A 16,695-nucleotide genomic window follows, 5' to 3' on the forward strand; every position below is an offset into this window, starting at 1 on the left:
GGAAAATATGGTAACCATATATAACCGTATATAAAATATCTAAACGTATTTCTGGCTCTGTGGAAACACAAAGCTCAATAATTTTATAGCTCAATAATTAATGAAACCGCATCAATAGCAACCAAAACCGGTAAAACAATGTTTAAAGACCCATGATACATTATTGAAATAAAATGAAAATTACAACACTTTAATTAATAATTATTTAATAAATTCTATTTTCGTACAAACATAAAAAATTACCTATTGTGCTCCTATTTCCCATACATTGCGTGAACTATAGAAACAATAGAAATAGGACTATGGCCATAGCCATAAACCATTATAGCCGTCCCCTCATCCCCAAAATATCATTCCCATCAGAAATGAGAAGGACTCAGCTGTCAGAGAAACGCCATTTCCCCAATCACAGAAACACAGTACGTGATGCCAATGCATGACTGCCTGCCGTGAATTCGTACCAAGATGACGTAAGGCGATTGGAAAGACCTGGACTATGTAAAACGTGAAGTGGAGAGGTGTTTTGGAATTGCGTTTTGCTTTCATGATTTGGGAAATGCTAGACTACACGGAAAATGTATGTACGTGTATACATATGCTTTCGTGAATAACCCGGAATCAAGAGAATGTCGACTTTCACATAGTCGCTTTGGTGAATGTCCAAAATATTTGCTATATCCAGTTTGATATTAATTTATTCGTTGATATTATTATATTTATTTCTTATCTTGATATCTGATAAGAATAGACAAGGAGCTGACCGGCCTGTGTAGGGGGCAGGGAACTGTTCTTGCATCAGAAAGGTCCTGGGTTCGAATCCCGGGCAAGGCATGGATGTTTCTTTCTCTCTCTGTATGTTCTATGTCGTTTCTCCTTTGTGTGCGAATGTGATCCGCCCTATAAACGGGTTGTGGTTGAGTGAATGGCATGGCAGAAGTCGAATTCCTGGCCATAGATGGCGCCACTGAAAAACGGGAACAATCGCAGCCCCACTGCCCAAACTGGCATACGACAAAAAAAAGTAGATTAGGAAAAACATCAATGTTCAAAGTACTGGTTAAATGCAAACAGAGCAGTGGCACTGAACCTTAAAAAAACATTGATGTAGGGTATACCGGGCAAATGTATACCGGGCAGTGGCACTGAACTATAAAGAAGCATCACTTTAGGGTACACCAGGGAGTGGTACTTAACTAGACCTAGTATATATTTTGGACATATACTAAAGCGACTATGGAAGTAAAAAACCACAAATTTCAGTCATTTGCAGTAACGTATACATAACATGTATGCATTTCGCGTTTTTTTAATTTCTCATGTGTAAAAAATGGGACAGAAGAAAACAAATGTTGTATATATTCGCATCTTGTATAAAAACTTATCTTGATATATTTTAGTTTTAATAGCCAATGAATTCATAGTTGCTATTAAGTGCATAGTTTTAATCCCTAGAGTTGATATTTTTTTGTTTCACACGGATAAGAAAATTCAGGTAAAATTGATGTACTGCATGTAATGACATTTTTAGTATTAAAAAAAAATTATTCCTGTTAATAAAACCGAAATATGTTGTGTTTAAACCATTAACTTTTTCCGTTCGTTATGGTTATGGTTCTTATTACAGCACATTGTGTAAAAAATTGCTAAAAAATTAATTTAATTGAATAAATGGCCAAGCTATAAGGTATCATGGCAAAATTACCAAATTTTATCACATATTTTAAAACCATAGTTTATTGTTTATTTTACCAAAACTACTTTTTAAGTAAATTGGACAGCTATTTTATTAAACATTACTTTCAGTTTGTTCGATGATATATTAAAAAAATCACTTAAAAAGTTTAAAAAATAACTATAAACGTTTTCCGTATCTTTCAATTTAAATGGATTTAAACTTAAATTTCATTTCGTCGTATTATTTCATGTTATAAATTTTATCACCATAAATAGAAAGAAGCCTATTTTCATTTTCTTTGATAATAGATTCCTGTCCGACATTCTGAATTCCATAAAGGATTGATAGCAACAAAACTTTCACATTAACGTTGCCCTCCAACATTGCCCATGGTTAAAAATTATAAAAAAATGCCATATAAAATGATTTACACCATGTTTCACCTACGAACTTTACTTAAATGGAAATGGGGTGAATTCCTTTTATGAAACCCCCTTCCTTGAATGGAGAAAAAGGGGAGATTATTAGAGGGGAGAGTTTCTCTTTGTATATATCACCCGAAGGTCCATGAATTATTACATTTACAAAAGTTTTTTTTTAAACATTTTGTTTGCAAACGCAATTATGGGGAGCACTTTCAAGGGAGAGTATTGAATTAAGAATATTTGATGCATTATTTAATGTCACCCCTACAAATTCTTTCGGAGCAACGTAGATTTCAGTGATAAAATACTGCAGCCATTTAGTCATGTTTTTCATGATAAAATATTTTTCCTGCCAGCTATATCTGGCTTGGAGGTACGACGCATTATTAGGCCTACTGGCAATGCTTTAAGCTTTAATCTCTACTAAAAAGATGGTTGTTCTTATAGCAAAAGTTTCTGTTATAACATTTTGTTAGCAAATAGTTTCAAGGGCACAAAGTGATTGGTTTAAAATGTCCCTTTTCTGACTTGTGATATTAAGCAAGACTTCCATTTTAATTCAAATAAAATTACAGAGGAAATTTCGATTGTAAAAACTAAGAATAACCAGGCCGTGATAGCCCAGCGGTTAGAGAATTGGAGACAGGAGGGTTCGAGATTCAATCCTCGACTTCACTAACACACACCGAGGGCATGCTATGTAAGTGCTCGTAAAAATCTATGAAGTCCTATGGTCGGCCGAGGAACAGTGCTACGGGTACAGGGATCAGGAAAAAATTTCCTTCCCATTTGGACCTATGTCTAAATTGAGGAAGTGTCCTCATGAATGAGTAGTGTTGCCATTTATTCTTGGGGTTTTCAGCCAAGATGTACTTTCACACTCGCGGTGCTCTCTTGTCAGACGAAGGGCTCACCTTTCTAACTTAATTCGCAAGAAGATCAATGACTGGTGACCTAATCTTGTACAAGAGTCGTTAGAAACAACAACAAAAATAACCGTGCCCAAATTCAAGCGTTGAAAAAATCTTAATATTTTAGCGTAAGAACAGTACGAAAGTTATAATACAAAATAAAATTAGGAAGAATATAATCATCAAGAAATTAATTTTTGATCAAAGATTACCACAAAATATTATAAATCAATGCCAGTGACTCCTTGATTTAAAACTAGGTAAGAATAAAAGTCACTGGATTTATAAAATAGATCTGAAAAGCAATGGAGGATAGAAAACACTTATATTTATTTATTTTATATTTAAACTAATTAATTTAATTACCCCTTAAAAAAATAAGGTATTTTTAAGGTTGTTTTGAAGTTGACAGGAGTTAAGAATATACACTTGAGATAGAAAATGAATTTATGTTTCGCACCAAAAATAACCTCATCAATTTCAACTACATTTACACCTCATAAAATTAATCCCATATATAGCTTAGCAATATTTCACTACTTTAAATTAAAATTCGGTAAAATTATACACACCTAAAAAGTAATTATTTACTTCAAGTGTAAATAAATAACCTCCTCGCTAAGTTTGTTGCTCTACGGTAGTTGATACTTTTAGTGCTCCCAACAACCTCAAATGAGAATGAAACAACTTCATACACCTTGATTATAAACCTTGGGAGGTATCAACTTCAAATACACCTTAAATCTATCTTTTCACTTCAATGCAACCTGAAATAAACCTCAAAAATATCTCAAAATTTTATAAGGCAGCCTTTTGTTAATATTTCGATGCTCATTCGTCAGTTTTTGATAATATTTTAGCATTTTTCAAATATATGATAACGTTCTTTACTGTGTAGATCCTTCAGAATTTTTTTTTTTTTTAATATAAGGTTCCTAAAAACATATATTAAGGTTGTTAATTATGAAACATCTTGAAAAAACTTACTTTCTAACCACATATAGCCAATCGTAGAGATGATAAATTCGGGAATATTTGCTATAATTTTTCACTATATTTCAGTCAATTACAAAGACGAACTCACAAAACTGAGATTGCTAATAGGATTTCAGTAAGTATTAAAGGTGGATAAAAATTTCTAATTAACTTTTAATCAGTGTTTTCAATAATATACAACAATAGTGTTTATTTTCAAACAACATTTCAGCAGCGTACAACAAAAACAGTATTTTCTAATTTATGATCAAGCAGCAGTTCGGTAATATATATATATATATATATATATATATATATATATATATATATATATATATATATATATATATATATATATATATATATATATATATATATATATCAAAAATAGTATTTTCCTATCAATTTTAAATTTTTTTAAACTTCCTCTCTTACTTGGTCCAGTGGTTAGGATACCTGGCTCTCACCCAGGTGGCCTCCCAATGAGGTGAACCGGGTTCAAATCCCAGCCATGGCTGGTTGATACGAATTCTGCTACCGGTTTGCACCGACCACAGTGATGCTGTTAAATATCCTCAGTAGTAGACGAATCATAGGTTAGAGTCCCCTTGCCGTCAGGTTAATCGTGGGAGGTTCTCGAGGTCTTCCTCTCCATGCAACGCAAATGCGGGTTAGTTCCATCAGAAAGTCCTCCATAATGGCAAATTTCGCCCAATATTCGATCCGAAAGTTTCCTGGTCTTCTCTACTGGATTCAAAATAACAAGGGCTACGGAGTTGAACATTAGTAGCCGTAAACTCTAAATTGGGTCAGCTATTCAGCGATGGTTATAAAATAAAAATAAGCAGTAGATTACTTACACTCATCCTCTATCTGTGAAACATATTGAGTTTCCCACACCATTTTTGCCCTGCTTTCGTTCAAACAACACTTCAATGATATTCAACAAGCAAGATATTTTTCACCTTCAAACCGCTTTTTTAATAACATACAACAAAAATATTCTGTTATTTTTGCTCAAACAACACTTCCAACGACCTTCAACGAGAATAGCATTTTTCTACACATATCCAAACAGCTCTTCATAATATGCAATATAAAGGTTACTATGTCCAAGCAGCTCTTCACAATATGCAACATAAAGGGTACTATGTCCAAACAACTCTTCATAATATGCAACATAAAGGGTACTATGTACAAACAGCTCTTCATAATAGGCAACATAAGGAGTACTATGTCCAAACAGCACTTTAATTATCTACACCCTTTAACTGTAGAACATATTGGGTTTCACGCATCAGATATATCTGCAAAATGCATGACTTGATTTCGAATATAATTAGAAAAAAAAACACGTAATATAATAAATACTATCCAAAGTGAATCAAGCTGTGAGGAGGATTTGCTTGAAAAACTGGCGAGAATAACAGCGGATATTTTTTTCTGGGTGTTGAAAAACTAGATTATATTTCTTCTTCTTTTTGGTAAATTTAATCCACTGGAGGATTTGTTCTGCTTCAGGGTGAGAGTGTGTTTGATAAAAAGAGGGATTACTATAATAACATATATAGCCAATGACGTCATCTCGAATTACCTACATGGGGAAAAGGGCAGAAGGGTGCTCATTTACAGTTTTTCCCTACCACAGATAAATCTGTTAAATTATCATCTCCACGCATTTTTCAAATGGGGATTTTCGGGGATTCAAGTGTACTTAATAGGTCAACTAGTCGTGTAAAATTTAAAAAAACTTTTAAAAACGTGCTTAATATGTGTTTTAACTATTTTTTTTTCTTTAAATAGACTTGTATAAAATGTATAAAAGAGTCGAGCAAAACTAACAATGAATAATAACAATAAAAGATTTCAAACGTCGACTGCAGTTCCACTAGTAATAAGATTGCAAACCTTTTATACTTTAACGAACTGGTTTTCTAATTAAATTATTTCAGTGATTTATTGATTCGTCAATTCACTGATTCACATTTTAATTAATATTCTCAATTTAATCAATTACTGTTTTCCTAACTCACTAAACGTCAATCCACTGATTCTCAAATGTGCTTATGCTATGACAATTCGCCGTTTTCTTTTGTTCTTTCCTTCTTTTATTAGTAATAAAGAGAATTTTTCGTCGTGACGATTGTCGCAGCTATGACGTAATCATGCAAAAATAATTAGCCATTGCTATTAAGCAATCAAAACATATTATCCTTGAGAAAATTCATATCTTCCATCTCTTGAACAACATACCCAGATAGCAATGTAAGGCTGATTTTAATGTCAGAAACAACCTTCAGCAAAAGATCCAACAAGATTTATAAATGATTAGCGAATAAACCACGCAAGCTTGAAATAACATTAATTTAACTATGATAATTTACGAGCTATGAGGTTCAAATTAGGTATACTTAATCAACCCTTTTATATCGAAATTGAATCTGCAATTACAAAAGAAGGCTAGAAAAACCTTTTGAATTCGAGGATGAATCATCATTCGCATCTTAAAAGTAAAAAGCGTTCTGAAACCGAGAACTAATTCATCTTCTCAAAGTTTATTTTATATTTTACGATCATCACTGAAACGAGGTTTATTTGCACAGGCTTTTATATACTTTCTTTAACACTTTAAAAGTGAAGGTTAGATTGATCAATAAGATTTCAACACTAACAAAATGTTACAATTGAGAGACTGGACAAGGCTAGAATGAAAAAAGGTAAAAACAAGATTTACAATACCTTTAAATAAAATCTTTCAATTGTCGATTTCTTTGGAAAGGTTTTTGTTTGCCTTTATTCAAGCTTTAAGGAAAAAAGATTTCAATTATAATATTTCTACTAAGATTAAATAAGGATTAATTAGTTAATCTTTCTATGCTTACATAATAAAAATGCAAATACGATGTTTGCCCTAAGGTTGCCAGCTATTTGGGATATATTTATAAATATGTTTTAGGCCATTTAAAAAATGCAGATCTTTGCAACTTGCTGGCATCACTTTGCAATGTCCTTACATTGCAATAAGCAATGTCCTCATTGCAATAAACTTAACATGCGTCGTCGGTAGATTGCAAGGCCCTATTTAGCAATTAGCCTGAGACAAGATATAGGAACTTATTAGTCTAGGGAAAATCTATAGTTTCTTTCAACAGAATGGCATATTTTTATGTACACAGATCAATGGAATTTAATGAATTATTTTCTGTTTTATATAAGCAATTAACATTTAAAATGTTACATGAATTTAAATAAAATATTTAAAACTATTGAAAGTAGTATATTAGCAATAAGTTTAGCAAAACCGTGGAAACCGTTTACTTGATATACCATTAAACCTAGTGCATGCCTTATCATACGGAAGGTTACATACCTAAACTTATACTGCATACATAATTAATCAATTAATAAAAAAATTTTAAACCTTTTCTATCAAAATAGCTTCTTTCGGGAATTTCGACACAATCTATAGTCATACTTTGAACCAATGTTTTAAGATTTTAGAGTTTTAAATTTAAGATACAGAACATTATCTCTTAAGTAGGAAGCATTTTTGTAAACAATTCGCCAATTAAAACCTAAAAACAAAAATGCATCCAATTCACTTTTATATTTCCCTTGAAATAATAAAACTAGGCATAACAATAAATACTTTGTTCCTAAAATTTTAACAGCTAAAACAATGAATTATTTATGATTTTTAAATTACGAACTTATTTACAAAGCTATAAAATTCGAATGTTGAAAAGCTTAAAACTCGAAATATGCTTTAAGCTGTGGCGCATTCCCAAAGGTAAGGTATTGCTCCAATGTGAGAGAACAAATTTAATCATTTCCACTTCGTTAACGTGTCTCTGCATGCCCCGAAGAAAAATGATTTTCCGGGAATTTTCTCCATGATGATTTTTCTCTGGATACGACGACTGCACTAAGAAATATTTGTTAGTTCCTTTTGTTTCTGGAGGTATGTGAAAAATATTTCGCTTTGCTAATTGGATTCCGACACGCTCCAATTTGTAAAACAGCACATTTATTTTTTTCCCCTGGAATTTTGGTAATGCAGCTGAGATAAAATTCGTGTTTGAGGCTTAGTGTAGTGTTTTTGAATTGGTGTATTGCTAATTGTAGTTTGTAAAAAAAACAGTTGAAAAACATGATTCAAAAATATGAATTATTTACGCTGCTGGCTGTTAGAAATGGAATTAAATAAATGTTAATTATTTGTTTGATTAAGTTAGAGGCTGTTATTAATTTTTTTTTGCCTGCCACACTCATAGATAAATTATACTGGGGAACACTTTTCTTGTGTTTTCCGTAGGATGAGATTTTATAAAACATCTTTTATACTTTCGAAGCACTGATTTTAAATCAGCAATGAGCTTTGACTTTTGGGCTGCGCTACCGTATTTCGCGTAGCATGTCCTCTTTTGAATTTTGTGCCACTATACCCTATATTCAAACAATCAATCAGTATCATTACATTTTATGCAAACATATTCATGATCGCCACCCTTTATACCATTATATTATTATTCAGAATCTTTCAGAAATTCCTAAAAATTTACGGTTGTCTTACAAACAGTAGTAATCAAATATACACTGAGAAAAAAAAATTCAAGTAAAAATTGCAGTGTAAGGTGATGACGTTTCTGGTAATGAAAAAATCACAATTCTGGTTAATGAAATCAAAATACTTGGTATTTTAACTACTTATTTGGTTATTTTCCATTCATATGGTAACAGTTTACTGGAAATTCTGGTTTTCAAACTTGTAGTACTTTTTAAAGCACATGTAATAAAAAGTGCAAAACTGAATAAATGATTTAAAGGCCGTGTTCTAACATATCATGATAAAACTACCAAATTTTACCACATTTACCAAATTTTATTGACTATTATAAACTTATATTTTACAGTTAATTTTATCAAAATCATTGCCAAACCATTTCGACCAAAATTACCGAGATTTTAGGTGTTCCCATAGAACCAGAAGCAAGGTAAATTTTAACATATTCTGGTGGTTTTGACTATACTTATTTCCTCAGTCTATAAATAGCAAAGAAAAATTTAACCAATCACTTCTGAAGTGGTCTGCACTATTAGCATCAAAACCAATTTAGTTATTTGGGGATATATATTATAACTGAAAAGCAAATATCAAGCAATCAATCTGGTTCTGATGTTTTCATCCCATTTTCCATAGTAATGCGACGCATTTCCATAACGTTTTTACCTGTTTGTCACTCAATTATTCATTTATGACTCTCTAATTTGCTTTTTTCTTTTTTTGCTTCAATCTGGAGTAGCATTCTAAAATTATAAAGTTTTTTTCAATTACACTTATGAGGTTTATTAGGAAATCAATCCACATAAAAAATATAGATTTGTGGCATAACTACCACTATAAATATTAAATATCAATTCTCCAGTATATAAGACATGCTAACTTGATTCTATCTTAGAGGTACCTTTAGATAGATAAAGACTGACATGATGAAGAATTATATCCCTGTATGATTATAACCCTAATAATTCATTATAGGGGATTTATTTATTGGCTATGTCAACCTTCATGTATCAAAAGATACCTGTAAGATAGATGAAGTTAACATGTCTTATATACTAGTGAATTGGTATTCACTATTTATAGTGGTAGTTATGCCACAGACATTTTCCAGGCAGTCCTTAAAGGAATATCCTGAATAATAATTAGACATAATCATTCACGGCTTATTATATACTTTTAGAACCATAGCTATAACCATTAAGGAACTTCATAGCTATGGACTTTGTTCAAACAAATTTACAAATATAGCTTTATAATTTCTGTTCTTATCATAGAGCGTTCGCCTCCCAATGAGGAGTCCCAGGTTCGAATCACAGCGGGAGCTTGTTTATACGAATTCTGTTCCCAGCTCGAACCGATCACAGTGCTGATGTTAAATATACCCAGTCGTGGTAGACAGATCATGGGTTAGAATACCTTTTCCTTCGGGCTAACCGCGAGTTGTTTTCGTGATTTTTGCCTCTCCATGTAAAGTAAATGCAGATCACTTCCGTCAAAAAGTTCTCCGCGTTCATTTTGTCTCAATGTTTGATTCAGGAGTCCCTTTGTCTTCTGGGTTGCATCCAAAATTACAAGACTACGGAGTTTAACATTAATAGTCGGAAACTCAGGATTGGGTTGGCTGCTCAACTCCGATTATAAAATAATTAAAGTAAGCATATTAATTTCAACCACAACAGCAAAATAACTTGGATCATCATTAAACCAATATTCATTAATCTTCTCTCAATAAGGGCAATTATTTTTCGATGTTGGCCCCATACAAAATTGTCCACTTCAACCAATATTTTACAGTCACTTTTCATTCAATATCGTCCCCATATAAGATTGTCCGATTCATCCAATATTTTATAGCTGCTGCCGGGATAACCTGGTTGGCACTGGGCCCATGTGAAAGTGGTCGTGGGTTCAATCCCCGCCGGCCGAAGACTCCCCGTGTAGTAAATGGTGACTGATGCACGCTAAATCTGTCGAGTCTCAAAGTCCTCCATATTCCCATAACAAATCATACCTGTACTGATCCAGGAGTTTCCCTGTTTTCTGGATTGGTTCAAAATTACAAGGCTATTAGTAGTCGGAGTTGGATATTAGTAGTCGTAAACCCAAAATTTCGTCGATTGTTCAACTAGGGTTATAAAATAAAAAAAAAATTTATAGCTAATTATTCTTATTTTATAGCTATCTATATATTAATAGGCTAGCAATATTTTGTCTCGCTAAAAACTCCCAAACTACGCAACAGAATTAAACAAATAAGGTGTCGTTTTAAAGGTATTGTTATGTAGACGTGCAATAAGGTCTTAAATTATGAAAATTTCCTTTAATTAATTAATAAAATTAATAATTTAATTTCAACCAATGAGAATTCAGCAAATCATTTTTCGGGTGGTTCGCATAAGCATTGTTTCCGTAAGCATCGTTTGATTTAAAGCATTTCTGAATTAATAGATTGATAAACAAAAATAAGAGTGGATAAAAAAAACGGAACTGAATTTCTTAAAAAAAGAATTCAATATCTTTAGTTCCTTTGATAAATTTTTAGTTTCATGATAAATTTTTTGTTTCGTTACAATAAAATGGCAATGGCATCATGCGAATATTCAAACCAAAACAAACTTTCTACAAACAATTATTTTGATTTGAGATTTAAGACGATATCTTAGTTATTTAGTTCTATTTATTTATTTAGTGCCTGCTGCCTAAATAAAATGCCTGCTATCAGGCGTCGTAATATCTCTGGCAGACGTCAGAGAAATGAATGGCGGAATTTTTAACGGGAAAGCATTTCTTATTGAGATATATTCTCTGCTACAGCTCCAAATTTCTCAGCTACATGAAGAAAAGATAATCAAATTGTGAAGGGGGCAGAGAAGTGTATAAATTTCATTAAGTAATTGATTTCAATATCTGGCATTTTTATTTTAAAATTTAAATTTGTTAAAATGTTTTTATAAGATTGCGAAGCAATATGCAATGGAACTGCCAAGCAGTTCTGGGGGTTGGCGAGCGTAGCGAGCAGGGGGCGGAGCCCCCTTGTATATATTTAATAGCTAATTATAGCTATTCAGCTAATATGGGCCCTACATAGAATTGTCTGATATCGAATCGAATTAGACTACAATTTTTAGACCCTATCGAGACAATGTAGTCACTATATCTAGATTTTAGATTCACCCAATATTTTGAATTCATTATTCTGTCAATATCGACCCTATATGGATTTGTCCGATTCAACCGATATGTTATAGCCATTTTTTCAACCAATATCGGTATCAATAGTCAAAAGTTTAATTAGTTATAAATTCTAACGCCATTCATACTGTTTTGTTCAACTCTGAATGCAGCCTTTTAAATTTAATTCATTAGAAACAATGCAATTCTGATGAATCTTCTGAAATAGCTCAAAACGAAATAACTCATCTCGCTTCCATACGTCAACATTCAAGCATTATGCAAATGAATCACCATTAAGATAAAAGCCGGGAATGGACTTATTATAATGAAGCACTGACTGTATAGAGTCATTTAGATTGTATGGTGAGCATTAAATCAACCACTGATAAAATTACAAAATCTGCTGAAAGGTTACGAAGTTGGACCTGCTTATTCACTTTAACAACTTGCGTGTGTTACTTTAGACGGTGATACTTAAAACTGAATTATACACTTGCGAATTATAACAATGAAATAAACTCCACTATTTATTTAATTTGCATGCATCCAGAATTTAATGTCTAACAGCACTTTAAATGCGGGTTTATGCTTGCTTAGCGAGTATAATTTAGAGGAATTTATTTCATTATAAAACGTACATTTATGAAAACTACTTTCAAGCGCTGTGTATGATAGTTTTCTCTATAAATTTCTGCAAAACTGTAACATATTTTTGTTTATAATCTATTAAAAAAGTAAATAAATAAAAATAAAATGCAATTGTATAAATAAATAATAACTTCAAGCGTCTTCTTGGCAAGAACCGTCATATTTCGGACACTTAATGCATTTTTACTCAGAAATATTGGAATATATGTCTTTTTAGCCTATTTTTTATAAGCTTTTTTAATCAATTTCTTAATCATTACTTTATTTAAATATTCATCAAAATGTACTTTTATTCAAAACAGTTAATTGTTTTAAATTGACCAGTAAATATATTTGCCTTAATGATTATCGAGAATAACCCTATAGAAAACACAAAAAATAACTTTTCGCTATGATCAATGTTTCATGCATCTTTATTGTTATTAAATTTTTTGCTTTAAGGGATAGTTATAATTGTTACGTGATTTCGAAAAATGCTTGAAGCACATCGTGAAAGTATCAGAAAATTATTCGGTGAAAATCTAAAAGAGATCAAAATAAATTTTAAAAAATATTAAGGGAAAAACTTCATAATAATAATTGAAAAAAGAAATTAAAAACATAATAGTCATAAGTAAGTAAACACTTTAAAAAAAATAAACACGGAAAAAAATAGTTACTGGATGCTCTTTGCACCATAACTCTTTATTCTACGCCACTGGGCTTATGCGACTGTAGTTATCTATGCTGAAGTTAGATTACTAGAATAACGATATATATTCTAAAGAATTTACTAAACATATTTAAAACTAACATACTTAAACATGTAATAAGCAAGAGGAGCACTTCAAATCTATTTATTCTATCTTAATATACTTTCTAATATACTTTATCTTTCTGCTTTAACAGGTCTAATCTATCAAACCTAATCTATGATGTAATAAAAATATGCCATTTCCGCATAAAATTTATATAATTTAGTTTTTTTCTTCTTTTATTTTAACTAAAATAATTAAAAAATTGTTTCAGAAATCATTTATTTCAGTACTAGTTTGCTCTTAATGTATTTTCTGGTCCTTCATAAATTATTGGGTTATTTAATATAATTGCCAGGGTATGATTTTCGTCTTCCTTTGGGATGTGTATATAAAAAGCAGGTGATAGTCCACTAATAAATTATTCATATTGTTACTCTTTGTTTGATTGAGTGAATGTTTAAGAATGCTCGCACAGTCGCGGGGGTGTAGCTCAGTGGTAGAGCGTTCGCTTTGCATGTGAAAGGCCTGGGGTTCGATCCCCCACACCTCCAAGCTTTTTGTTTAATTCATCCTTAGAAAATATTTTGCTTAATTTTATATTTTTTAGGATATTTCTTTTTTTTTGATAGTGGTGGTTAGGAATACACAATTGGGGGGGGGGGTCAGAATTTCTTTTAATCAATTAATTATCAATTTTTTCCCGTGAATTGTTTTTAAAAAGATAAAGACTGGTAGCTTAATTATTTCATTCTTAAAATTCATCTTGAAGAAGCAAGACAGTCATATTCACCGTATTATTATTATTATTGTTATTAATAGTAATAATAATAAAATATGCTGAATACGACTGTCTTGCTTCTTCAAGATGAATTTTAAGAATGAAATAATTAAGCTACTAGTCTTAAACTTTTTAAAAATAATTCACGAAAACATTGGTACTTAATTGGTTGGTTACTTAATTGGTTATCTATCTCTCAATACATCTATTTATCTATAAATATATAATTTAAAAAAAAACTTTCCAAATATTTAAATTAAGATTAAAAATCTAATACTGAAATAATATTACTGCCATTTTTTGGCAATAATTATTATGAAATATAGAGTCAATAAAATTTAGATTAATAAGTACCTGTTCGAACGCGAAGAAGTAATTTTAAACTAGTTTTGGGCCCGTTATATTTTATTCCTTTTTATAACCGTCGTTGAACAGCCGACCCAATTTTTTTACTACTAATGTTCAACTCCATATAGCCTTGCAATTTTGAACCCAATTCAGAAGACAAGGGAATTGGGAGAAATTCGCCTTCTTGGCGGACTTTTTGATGGAACTAACCCGCATTTGCGTTACATGGAGAGGAAGACCTGCAGAACCTTCCACAGTTAGCCTTACGACAGAGAGACTGAAACCCCTGATCCGTCTAACACTAAAGATATTTCCCGTTACCATTGTGGTCGTTGCAAGCCGGAAGCGGATTCGAACTCGGTTCACCTCATTGGAAGGCGAACGCTCTATCCTCTGAGCCATCACAACTCTGGGCTCGTTACAGCCAAACCATGGCTCTTGCTCGAAAAAGTTTCCATCAATCAATTGAAGACGAAGAACCACTTAGAAACAATTTATCACAAGGAAGCTCCCCTAGCGGCTCACGACGACATATCCAGATGAGGGTTCATCCTACTATTTTTAATCATTATGATGCGCCCTATCTCTTCTAGAAGTTCTTCCGTGTTGTTCAGACTTACTCTTCAATTATCTAGTCTGATCTATCAATTTAAAATACAGAAGCATGTATTTATAAAAAAAGGCCATTTGAGGTAATTACTTATATACTACCCCTTATATATCGATTTAGTTTGATTAAAGAGTTGAAAATAATAAATAGTTGAGAAAATATATGATTGCGATTTATGAAAAATAAATTTAAATGTAGTTTAACATGTATTTACGATGAAACTAAATTTAGTTTATATGGATAGATATGGAGCAGCGATGGCAACACAACCTTTATTATGAGTGTAGCCATATACTGATCTCAATATTAAAGACAATGAAATAACTAAAGAACGAAGATTGACAAAATAAAATAATGTTGCTTAGTTAACTAAGATAATAATAAGATTTTTTTCCTACGAAAACTCACTTTTCTCAAAATGTCAGCTGGAGTATAAATTACATATTCTTCTCATTCTTTTTTACTTTGATGCGTTTTAAAATTATTAAATATAATGAGTAGAAATTCTCCTTATTGTACAGATAAATCATAACGATACTTTTGATAAAAGCACACTTGCATTTTTCTGTAAATTCAATAATGCCGTTCGTAAAAGATACACCAAATACACTTAATACTTTTTATCAATCTATCTACTGTACAAATTTTTCAATCACGATTCAACCATTCTCTTATAATTATGCGTAAGTATCTTAAATTTCATCCGAAGAATAAAGAAATTCCAGACTGCAGCATGTAAAATTATTTTATGCCAATTAAACCGTCTTAAAAGACACCAATTAACATATATAAGGCAAAATTAATACAAACTTCCGTTAATGAGCTTTTTTTCTTTTCTCCGAATATTGTAAATGTAGGGAAAAATAAGATCAGACAAATCCCTCTTTTCCCATATTTGCTGATACAATACCCCCCAATGCGGGAGCTTTTCCAAGTGGCCTCTTAATTAGAGAACAAATCCATATCTAGGCTTTTTGAAGGGAACTTAGCGGAAGATTTGAGGGAATCTAATCCCTACGATGATTGGGTACACTTCTTTACGTTCTAGGGGGAAAGGGAAATAATAAGGTATTAACAATTAATCCCCTAAAATGACTAAGATCAATTAAGAAAAAAATAATACACTTTATAAATACAGCTTTTGTTCAATCAAACTTAATCTTAGAAAAAACTGTGTATTTTGTTGCATGTTTTCTGCAAGTATATTTATTTTTTTTTGTTTAATATTTCTTTTATTAAATATTTGTGACAATCTTTCTAAATTTTTGATATAGCTAATCATGAATATTAATTTTTATAATTTTAAGATATTAACCAGTATGGCAACATGTTTAAGATATTGTGTACTTGTCTAAGAAAGATTTATATTTAAATAAAATTCAGTCAAAAGCTTAACAGTAAAGACACTGATTCAATAAAGAAAAGCGAAAAAAAAACTTTAAAAACAGAGATTATATGCGAGTTACAATATTAAGGAGTAGTTTTTTCGAAATTTGCAGTTTTCTGCAGATTTTTAGTAGTTTTTGCAAGTAGATGCATCATATTTTAAATATGATGCATAAATATGATGATGGTAAAGCAATACAACTCATAAATATAGAAATTATGATTTGTGTATTCAAGTTACCAAAAGTTCACTGATAATAAAAAGCTTTGTGTTGTAGCGTAACTACCACTATAAATATTAAACACCTATTCACTAGTATATAAGACATGTTAACTTGAATTTATCTTGAGGTAGCTATTGTTAGAGGAAGGTTGATATAGGCTGCAAGTAAATCCCCTCAATGGTGATTTGCGGACGTGATCACTTGCTGCGGTCAGTGTGCGGGTGGTGGACCACTTGGATT

The 16,695-nt window shown here is 31.5% G+C and overlaps 1 protein-coding gene and 1 non-coding gene across 2 annotated transcripts in view; both read left to right on the top strand.

Moving 5' to 3' along the window:
• LOC107457355 (inactive tyrosine-protein kinase RYK) overlaps positions 1–16,695 on the top strand; it is a 185,137-nt gene that overhangs the window by 36,084 nt on the left and 132,358 nt on the right. The window lies entirely within an intron of this gene.
• TRNAA-UGC (transfer RNA alanine (anticodon UGC)) lies at positions 13,589–13,660 on the top strand. Its single transcript has one exon. It is a non-coding gene; the product is annotated as a tRNA-Ala (tRNA).

This window comes from Parasteatoda tepidariorum, chromosome 6, assembly GCF_982258835.1.
Source record: "Parasteatoda tepidariorum strain Cologne lab strain chromosome 6, Ptep-v5.0, whole genome shotgun sequence".
NCBI lineage: Eukaryota > Metazoa > Arthropoda > Arachnida > Araneae > Theridiidae > Parasteatoda > Parasteatoda tepidariorum.